Source organism: Lepidochelys olivacea, assembly GCF_965140295.1.
Source record: "Lepidochelys olivacea isolate rLepOli2 genome assembly, chromosome: 22".
Taxonomy (NCBI): domain Eukaryota; kingdom Metazoa; phylum Chordata; order Testudines; family Cheloniidae; genus Lepidochelys; species Lepidochelys olivacea.
Genome location: NC_140432.1, coordinates 18,565,484 through 18,576,554, shown reverse-complemented (window position 1 = coordinate 18,576,554; position 11,071 = coordinate 18,565,484). Strand labels below are relative to the sequence as shown.

The window sequence follows — 11,071 nt, the reverse complement described above, 5'->3', positions numbered from 1 at the left end:
CAGACTTGGCATGTCTTGAAACTCAGTCACAATCAGGGTTGAGCAGAATCTGAGGCAAATCCTAGCAGACCGTTGCTTGGCCTGCTTATACCAGGGGCTTGCACAGATGCAGCTACCAGTGTGATGAAATCTCCAAGGCCTTAGTTTCATCTCATTGTTCCTAGTTACTCACACAGCTTGGATGAGCCACCTGTGTGTAAAGCCATAAGGAATGCTTTATAAATGAGAGGTGCACTGTGGTAACAATCCAGGTATTATTTTTAGCAGGGGCCCTGTGTCCATCTTGCTTCAGTGGGGAAATAAGCTTATGAGGGTTACAGTATCAATCCTTGCTGAGGTACAGCCTTTGACGGACTATATGGAAGTGCTGACCATGCAGCATTTTGCCACTACAAGCATTCACACAGCCATGTACATGTATTATCACTCCTAGATCAAGCTGCAATAACAATGCCCGCAGCCAAGCAATGTTCCCAGCATAGGAAGGGGAGAGGGGAGGGTACTGCCTATGGGTCAGCACAGTAGGTTGCCAGCACACAAATCACACTGGAGAGATGCAGAAGCAGCTCAGCAGTGAAAGGCAGGACAGAGCCAAAGCACTCCCTTAGATTCCATCACAAAGATGTTCCTCAGGCTTTATTCAGCCATCAGTAGCTGCATCAGTGCAACTCCCTAGTTTAGACAGGGGCTCGCTGCATTGTTTACAAGTTGTTTCCTCCTGCTTGAAACTCATTCTTCTCTTGTGGGAGGGGAGGAGGTCTTAAAAACCTAGGTCCTGTCTCCTCTGCATGGACTTAGTATGTCTCATGGGCACTTTCATGGAGGCAGAGATCTGCCCCAGTATCCTTGGCCAACATTTCCCCTTCCCTTCACTATTGTGCAGGGTTCTGACTACTATGCTCCACTCCAGAGGAGGCGGCATTTTGTTGGTGAAATGGGGAACCCAGTTTTTTAAGTTGTGAACACAGTACCGGCGTGGCATCTGCCCAGAATTCAGGTCCGTAGCACTTACAGCTTCTTGAGAAATTTGGGATAAAAGGTGCTATGGAAATTTAAACTAGACTGTAATATATAATATGTGAGTATAGCAGCCATTAGCTGGTTCCTGTGACACTGAATCCTGCAGCCAGCCAAGCCCCTGGAAAGAGGGGCCTGCAGAACTTCCAAGCCCAACAAATCTCCACAGTCCCTTCCCTGTTCTCCTAGTTCAATGTCAGAAAACTCCATCTCACATTGTCCTAGAGAACAAATCCCAGAAGGGAATTTCTTGAGTTCAGAAGACCACAGCCCTTCCTAGAGCCTTGGGCAAATGAATCAGGAGACTTGCCAAAGCCAGGGCTGTAGGATTGGTCCCAATGCCTATGTACCTCCCGCAGTGGTTGCTCTGTTATTTTCCTCTGAGCACTGTTTTAGCTGCAACCCATTTTGCCCCCTCCTCTGTGCGCAGAAGGCGTGTCAGAGTGGCATTTAAGCCAATGCTAGCTTGTGTGTGCTTTTATTCAGAGTTGGGATCAAAGATCACTTGCACAGGTTATTCATGCCCTGAAATCCATATCCAAGTGTGATCTGAGGGCAGCCAACCAGTGAGGTGTTAGGTCAAGTAGTAAATTCTCTGAGGGCTTGAGGAAGTGTAGGGGCCATGCAGGAGTGGTGTCGTATTTGTAGGATTTGTTGTTGCTTTCCAAAAGACACTGGGACTTGTCAGCCTCGTTTGGACATGTGCCATGATGCAGCAGCAGTTCTGTAGCTGCTCTCATCTTTTCTCTCAGAGTAAGTTTGGCATTTATTTACGTTTATGGCTGGCACCCAGAGTGCTGTGAATGACACAACACGTGTCAGAGTTAGGCATGTTCTTTCTCCCTAGCTAGCCCAGCATGAGTCCGTGGGTCAGCTAGGAGGAAGAGCAGTTTGACTCTTGTTGCCTCTCTAATATAAACATACGTCCACCTCAGCCGCACAACACCCAGCTTGACCTCCACAGGTGCGAAACTCCACCCCTGCCAGCCTGAGGGTGAGCCACTTCGCTGCCACATGGAGTCAGCGGGAGCCCCTATAAAGTACAGTTACTATCTCTTGACATCTCATGGTAGCATCTGCATCTTAACGTTGCGCCGCTACCATGCAACATAATCATGGCCTGGTGCATGAGCAAGACACGATGTTCTCATCTTGACTGCCTTTCTCTTCCTGCTGTTAAGTGGTTGAGGAACTCTTCTGTTCCTCCTCCGGGGCATAGGGGATAGTCTACAGCAGAGTGGAATTGAAGGAGGAAGTGGGTTATAACTTAAGCGATGATGACTGAGTGGGAGGGGAGTAATGGTTTTATGGGTAGGGCACTAGACTGGGACTCGGGAGATCTGTATTTGGCATGTGCTTTGCCACAGATTTTCATGTTAAGTCCCTTAATCTCTCTCCACCTCAGCTTTCCCTCTGTAAAACAAGGACAATACTATTTCCTTTCTTCCCTCCCTTTGTCTTGTCTTTTGAGATTGGAAGCTCTTTGGAGCAGGGACTGTCTCTCACCATGTGTCTATGCAGCATGGAGCACAGTGGACCCTGATCTCAGTTGCACCCTCTAGATGCTACTGTAATATAAACAGTAACTCACGGCTGCTTGAGCTGAAGGCCTGAGGTGAAACCAGTAATTCCCAGCTGGTTGCAAAGTGCCCCTCCCCCCAAAGAAAAAGAAATGCTTAAGCCACTGGTGATGGTTGGTGTTGTAACCCAGAAACGAAAACCTATAGAAAAAGCCCCAATAGATAACTTGCTGTTAGGTCTGCGAGGAGGATGGAAATTCCATTTTGCAGAGGACTTTTGCAGTGTTGAAATTTGGCTTTCATTCAAACTTTGAAATTCTCCACCAAAGAAAATTCTTGGCTTTTTCAATTTATATTATAATCTATTTTATAATACAAAACAACCAAAAAATATTGAAATGGAGGCTAACAATATTTTGTTCTACAAATGTTGAAATGGGACACCTTTCCCCTCCCTCCCCCAGTTTTTCTCCAAAATGAAAGGTCTGTGAAATTGACATTTTGAGAAGCGTTTCAGTTTTGGATGGCACCGCCATCTCTGATGGAGAATGGCTAAGCTGAAGTTTTTCTGAGCAGCTCTACTTTTTATACCATAAGACAGCTGGAAGCTGAATTGCCCACTCCTCAAGAACAGCGTTCTGTTTTACAGTATCAAGGGTTTATTAGCAGTCCGGTTGTATGCCCCCACCCCCCCCAAACAGGATTCCAGTCTGAAAATCCTGCTAGATTCATCACAGAAATTTAATTTGAAACAGGTGAGTAGCTTGGTTACAAACTCAACCAGTAGTTGATGGGATGGGATGGGGAAGGGAGTCTGTAAACCTTGCACGCAAGTGCATGCTTTGCTCAGCAGTATGTTTCCCTTGGTTACTCCCCCCTCCCCCGTTTCAAGTTTTAACAGAGGAAGCAGTGTTACTATTCTTCAAAGCCTTCCTAGCTTCTGCAATAGAGAATTTAAACAGGACAGCTTCTGAAGATGGAGACAGCTCAAAGAAATGTCCCTACTTACCTGGCCCTGTCTATCTTTAACTTGTTGTGCTGCTGCCTTCCACTTGGAATAGCTGCTCTCATCTTTTCTCTCAGAGTAAGTTTGGCATTTATTTATGTTTATTAATTTTTTTATCGGTGTATTTCCAAACTTTGATTTACAAATGTGGTCTTAAAATGTCTGTTACAGAGAGAGTTGGAGAAGCTAACTCTAATTTTCAATGCAAAGGTGTTTAAATGTTTGGATTTTATTCCCACAAGTTATAGGGAATAATGCAATTTTCCTTTAGCGATTTTCTAGGGCTACTTTAAGCAAGTGTGGGGATTATTGCTTCCAAAAGTGAACTGACTGGGAAGGGACAACATTTTTCTTGAACTGTTCCTTTGTAGGTGGTGTTGGGTGTAAGTGAAGGATATGCGTGTGAGCACTGGAGTGTGGGCTGTTTGCGTTCCTTGTGAATGGAGAGACGCAGCACTGACTTCTGTGTCCAGCGTTCTGACCGTTAGCTTGAGGATGGGGATTTTCGCCTCCTGGGGACAGTAGCTGAGGACCTTTGCCTTGGAGTGATCAAATTCTGCCATGAGTTTCATTGTGATCAATGCACACTTAATCCCCTTGCTGTGTACTCACTCACACAACTAACCATGTAGATAGATTTACAGTTATGCATATGTGCTGGGACAATTCTGGGCGTAAACAGAGGCTATCAGTCTCTGACAGCACAGCTTCTTTCATGAGGATTCATTAGGAATTGCATTTTTGCATCTATACAAATAATTTGTACTGTTTTTTCCCCAGCTCCCAAAGATATTTAGAATTTTATAGACAAATCCGTCAGTGAGCTGATGTGCTGAGTAGGAAACTTTGGCTACTAGAAACCTTTGTCTGTGAAAGGTGTTTTTTTCTTTTTTCTTTTCACTTTTATTGAGATATCCAGTTGACATGTATTTTCTTCTGAGCAATAACCAAGTGGAGTATTGAAGCTGTCATTGCCCTAAGAGACTTGTTGATCGATGAAGTAAATACACAGGGACGACAGCACAGGCCACCACTGATACTCTGGTGAGGAGTGTGGCTCCACTTTAATTAGCCATGTAACCTCTTTGAGCAAAGAGGACACGCGTGGTTGGGTTTCAGTGCCAACATGTGTCCGTTCTGTGACAGGGTTGGTGACTGGCCAAGTGGAGAGGGGGCATGTGATTGGTGCCTAGCCAGATCTGCTGCTTCCCGCTAGGAAGCATGGTTTAATCTGGCAGCAGCCTCTCCCACCAGACTAGGGAGTAAGGTTATCTCGTCAGAGAGAGGTCCTCCCCATGAGGAGGAACACAAACCAGATGACTGTGGAATTTGAGGAGGAAACAGGAGGGGAAGAGGGTTAAAGGCATTTGAAAGCTTAGAAGTCAGGGAGGGTGAGGGGCAATATTTTCTGCTTTTTCCTCACGGCTCGTGCTTGGCCTTATCAGCTGCCATCGTAGCTGCGCTAAGAATATTTTGCTGGGTTTGATCTCATATTCTTTTCCAAGTAATAAGGGCCTTTAGAAGGCCTTTCCCTGATATCTAATATAAGATCACTTTCCCAGGAGAATCAGTCTCTCTGTATGCCTGGGTTTCCTCAGTGGAGAGAATTTATTCCTTATTTAATTCCAGTGATGGAAACAACAGTTCTTTTTGCATATGTTAATTTTCCGAGGAAGGAGTAAATATGTACATAGCTCATGAAACTGGTGATGACTCCATAGCATATGTTGTAGCAAGGTGATACATTCACTGTTGCTAAAAGCCAGATTTTCAAACATATTTAGGCACCTAAAGAGTCAGATAATCGTCTAGTGGGATTTTCAGAAGCACCGAGACACCTTATTCCCATTGAAATCCTAAATATTTTTTAAAATCTTCCCTGAGTACTTACACAGCAAGAAGATATCTGACATTAAGGCTATCTTTAGGCTAGCAGAAAGAGACAGAACAAGGTCCAATGGCTGGAAGCTGCAGCTAGAAATATTCAAATAGGAAATAAGACTCAGTCTTTTAGCAGTGAGGGTAACTAAACACTGGAACAACTTACCAAAGGAAGTGCTAAATTCACTGTCTTTGGAGTCTTTAAATAGACATTGCACATCTTCTCAAGAGACATGCTGTAGTTCTGTCACAAGTTTATTGGTCTCAATAGTGTTCACTTGTGTACTGAGAAGAGCAATTTCCTCCACATGAGGAACGACTGGGTGAAACTCTCTGGCCTGTGTTATAAAGGAGCTCAGACTAAATGATCAGAGTGGTTCCTTCTGGCCTTAAAAGCTCTGAATTCTTTAGAAAATGGGTAGATCCCATTCCAAATATCACAAACGTTCAATGAGCTGCCTACAGATGAGCAAGCCTCCACAAGTTATTCACAAAACTACCCACCCGGTAACTTCCAATAATGAAATAACAGCCAGTCTGTTTGCAGGCCAGTCACAGACAGGAGGAGTAAAATTTGTGAAACAAATTGTATTACGATCGTACTTCCCCAGCTCTATCCAGGCACGCTTGTTCTGTGGAGCCAGGGTGTTAAGCCCCAGTTCTGCCCAGGCCTAACACTATGAACATGAATAGTTCTACCAAAGGGGTTACTCAGATGTGTAAAGCTATGTGCACGCAGTAAGTCTTGGCAGGATCAGGGCTTTAGTCTTGAAGCCTGCCAAATTTACTTATAAAAAACCCAGAGTCACTTAACCCTTTATTTCCTTTTGGTGACTGAATGATTGAATTTCTGCTTTGTATTATTCCACCCTCCCTTCCTCCCCAACCGACAACTTAATTAATCACCCCTCCATACTGTGTGATGCAGCAAACAGGGTATGACAGGAAGATCCTGAAGAGAGCTGATTAAAAATAAAAAGACCTCCCAAAAAGTCACAGGAATGTTGATGAATTTTTTTTAATGTTTTCCATCCACATTTTGACCAGCTCTCGTCCTGAATGTGACTGACCTCCATCTGGAAACCTAGCCCCCTTTCCTGTGGAGTGTTCAGCTTCCTCCCATGATGGTCCGATGGCAAGGATGCTAGCTTCCCTGTGACTTACTTCCCCACCTGTAAAATGGGCATAGCTACCCTCCCTTACCTCACTGGGGTGCTGTGAGGATAAATTCACTAGTGACTGTGAGGTGCTCTGTTACTATTGTAATGGGGACAGATACGTACCTAGGATAAATGGATTCCCCCAGAATTTGTTGAACCTCGAGGCATGGTGGAAAGCCCATCTCTATGAATGGGTATGTCCAAAGGCTGAAACAGCTAATGGTAGGATTTCTGACTGGTGGATACGCCTACCCCTTGAATACTGTGTGCAGTTCTGGTTGTCTCATCTCAAAAAAGATATATTAGAATTAGGGGTCTGGAACAGCTTCCATCTGAGGAGAGATTAAAAAGACTGGGACTGTTAAGCTTAGAAAAGAGCCGACTAAGGGGGGACATAATAGAGGTCTATAAAATCATGAAGGTTGTGGAGAAGGCGAATAGGGAAGTGGTACTTACTCCTTAACACATAAAACAAGAACCAGGGGTCACCCAATGAAATTAATAGGCAGCAAGTTTAAAACAAATATGAGGAAGTACTTCTTCACACAACGCACAACTAATCTGTGGAACTCATTGCAAGGGGAAGTTGTAAAATGCCAAAAGTACAACTGGGTTCAAAAAAGAACTAGATAAGTTCATGGAGGATAGGTCCATCAATGGCTAATAGCCAAGATGGTCAGGGATGCAATCCCATGCTCTGGGTGTCCCTAAACCTCTGACTTCCAGAAGCTGGGAGTGGACGACAGGGGATGGATCACTCGATAATTACCCTGTTCTGTCCATTTCCCACTGAAGCATCTGGCCCCTGCCACTATCAGAAGACAGGATACCGAGCTAGATGGACCATTGGTCTGACCCAGTATGGCTGTTCTTATGTGTTTGAGCTATGTTGGCCATGTGACAGTTAATCAAATGACATGTGGTAGGAGAGAGGCAGACATGCAGCTGCTTTTTGATTGTTTCTTTGTAATTCCTGTGTCCTTGTATATATTGACGGCACATGGACCGTTGGATGGGCGCCCTTTGGGGTGGGGTTTTATAAGCCTGGAATCTAAATAACTGTTTTGATGGGTGAGGTGGGCTGTGTTTCCCTTCCAGGTAGAGAATGCCACTGGGACAGGTGACATGGAGCGAGCGTCCCAAGCTTCTCGCACTGCCCGCATGCTGAATATCATCGGGATCGTCGTAGGAGTAATTTTCCTCATCATTGTAATTGTCATAGTGGTAGTGGGGAGAAACACCAAGTGATAGAAGACAGCGTCACCTTCTAAATACTCACCGGTGCTGGGCAATAGCCATGTATCCAGTGCAAGCCCTCCTACCTTCTCAAAGAGCCAGCTGGGCGCAAAAAGCCAAAGATGGGAGTCCTCAGCACCACTGAGACTGCATCATGCACAAGCGCCATCCTGTCCTTCTAGAAGCATTTCTTCATAATTAATTGCTTTGTGCTTTTGAATTAACCAGATTAGCATGGTTTTCTCTATTGGTATGCAAATATATTGTAACAAGATACAATAAAAAAGGATTTGTATACAAATGTCTCCCTACAAGTTTGTTCCCTGTTGCATTAATATACAGGCCCAAAGAATCTAGGTTATTGGAACGCTTCTTAAACTTTTATCCATTTTTATCCACTGTCCCACAGATGAGCTCACAACTAGGGTAAATTTATAGGCCCACTTTTTACAATAGTGTTGACATGAATGGTAAGCGACGGCTCCTGTATTTGTTTCCTGCTCTGCCACTGGACAGATGCCCTTTTATGATGCTTCCCCCTTTGTAAAGGTGCGGAATGGGGAAGTAGGTGGTATTAGGATTGAATGCACTAGCCTGATACCTCTGGAGAGATGAATTCAAATCCACTCTTAGACCCTGATTCAGTAATGTTTTTAAGCCCCATTAACGTCAATGGGACTTGAGCACATGTTTACGCACTTTACTGAATCAGGCAGTTAGTTTCATTAGATTTTGGATTTAGAGTCTGATAGGAGTCTTGCCACTTGGTTCAGTGGGAGATGAATTGGGTTCATAGTTCACAGGTGGCTGAGTCTGGTAGGTCTCATCCTAGTCACTGCTTATTTATCTCCTAATCATCATCATGCAATTCGTCCAGGAATTGGAGTGGCAGAGGGTGCTGTTGGGCTGGACTGAGGTAGATTAGCACAGTTGGAGAGGGCCATGACTGTGGTGTGACAGGTGGCAATTTCCTAGACAAACCTTAAGCTTAATACATTTGGGGTGCATTGTATTAAAATGCAATTGCTTATGTGTGATTGTGTGTAACTTCTCTAGGAGGAGGGGGTACGCTAATATATTTCCTCCGGTTATCAGACCTTTTGAAGCTTTGCACTGGCTAATCCATTGTCTGGCTGATTACCTATTCACGTTTCTTCCAACTGGATTTTCCAGGGACCCAACAGACAAAGAAAGGAGTCTTTCTGATTTCTGAATTCTATTCTGAATAAATAGCCTGAGTTTAAGCTGATTCAGAGGGGCCTTCATTCTGATCCAGCAAAGGGACAAGGCCTCTGGCTCATGGAGGGTCCCACTCCTTAGGGCAGGGTTAGGACTGATATCAACCAGAACACTTGGGGTGATGGGGGGAGGTGACCTCTGGCATGCTTATTAGCGTGCATGTAGGTTCTTTTAGTGTTTTTAATGTTTGATGTGTAATACCATAAGAATAAATGTTTTTGTTTCGAAAGAGCTGTGTGGTCATTTATAACTGTGGGAAGTTACACGGTTATCAGTCTCGGAGGCGGAAGCCAAAAAGGCCTGCTTAGTTAGACTGTCCTTTGCTTGAAATAACGCAGTGAAGTCCAGGAACTGTTCAACCTGTAAATACCCAAGTCAGAAGGGAGGCAGAGGCAGGGCTCCACCCAAGAAAGGCAACAGCTATGGGAGGGCTAGGGGTGGAAGCCCCACATCCTTTCAAAAAGGTAAAAATGAAATAAAAAGACTATCATTTTTTGCAACCTCAACTTGATGCAGCTACATTATATGGAGCCCCTGCTGTTTGGTAAACATTCAGGTGGGGAAACTGTATCTCTGTTGCAATCACCCTTCCCTAAGCTCCAGGAAGTATGTGTATTTATCTTTCTTTCCTGAAGCATGAGTTACGGTAATTAGAAACTAGGAGCCCTAGCCTGTGTGGGAATGGCCTGACTCAGCTGAAAATATTGCCCAGAAGAATCTCCCTGTCCCCATTACTTCTCCTTTCTTTTCAGACCATTGCGAATTACAGTAATGTGTGTGTCTGGGAAGGGCCTCCCCCATGCAATCTTTTGAAAGGGTATTTACCCAGGCTGGAGGGATGTGTGTAATATTTTCACAGACCCTTGGGACCATTTGGGGCTGCTCCTTGCCTTACAAGCCTAATTAACCTAATGAAAAAGCCCCCTTGTGGGCAACTGGCTGGCTCTGGGGATCAGGAGTGGACCCTTGTATGACTCTGCCTTAGGTCAACAGTAACCAAAAGCTGCTGCTGTTTAGTGGCCCCCCTCCGTGAAATCATTTGATGGATTCAGCAATGTCCAAAGCCAAGGGCCTCCTGGCTGGGAGCCTTAGTGCATAGCGTTTCCAGGACTGTTTTCTAAGTACTTCGGCAGGAGGGAGAGGATGTATGTATGGGGAAAGGTTGTCCTCCTGCTGCTCACATTTTACCTTTTCCATAGATAGAGAACTCCAGTAAACACCCCGGGGTTGCCTGTCTGGCTCATCTCCCCAGCACTCATGCTCCTTTGCCCAATCCCTGAACCTACTGGCTTCAGTCCTACACAGATGGAGAAAGTGAGGCATAGGCTGTTTTGAATACAGCAGTTTCCCTTCAGGCTAATCATCTTTCCTGTAACTGACTCCCAGCCCAGTTAATGGGAGCCATGTGCGGGTACAGCCATCACCAGCCCAGTGGACCTGGTCCAACTAATTCTAAACAAAGCCATCGTTTCTCTCCAGATTCCACCAGACCGGGTGACATGGCTTTGAGAGTGTCACGCAAGAGGGTGGGGTGGGTTTTTTTCCCCACAAGTTAGCAATTGTAACTTGGAAAGAACAATCTGCTTTTGATTGGAGAGAAAGGGCCTCCCTTCAGCCTTTTCTGAAGCTATTCGCATCTCTGGTGTCAACAACTGCTTAGACTGGCAGCCAGGGCTCAAAGCCCTATGGAAAGAATGTGTGGGGATGGGGGTTCTATCTATCATCATCTGCAAGCAGCAGTACTTAAAGGGCATCCCCAGGTTGATTTCAGTTTTTGGTTGGGTTTGTGACCCTTGAGCCCCCTTCACACGTTCTTTAAACACTGAATGCAGCTGAGCTGTGATAGACTGTGACCTCCTTAGGTCTCATAAACTAAGCAGAGTGGGGCCAGCTCTGTACTTGGGTGAGAGACCTGTAAAGACAATGAGAAGCTGCAGGGAGTCACCTGCCTCCCGCTCTGGGTTATAGAAGTATTTGTTCAGGATGAATTAATAAAAGTCAGATGAATCTTG

General features: G+C 45.0%; 1 long non-coding RNA gene across 2 annotated transcripts; it reads left to right on the top strand.

Annotated features, from left to right (window-relative positions):
* Positions 1-3,277: 3,277 nt before the first annotated feature.
* Positions 3,278-8,121, top strand: LOC311511268. 2 transcript variants are annotated; one of them, XR_014709239.1, is made up of 3 exons: positions 3,278-3,292; positions 3,430-3,621; positions 7,683-8,121. It is a non-coding gene; the product is annotated as an uncharacterized lncRNA (long non-coding RNA). The 2 variants fall into 2 exon arrangements; XR_014709240.1 differs by lacking the exon at positions 3,278-3,292 and having other exon boundaries at positions 3,346-3,621.
* Positions 8,122-11,071: the final 2,950 nt, after the last annotated feature.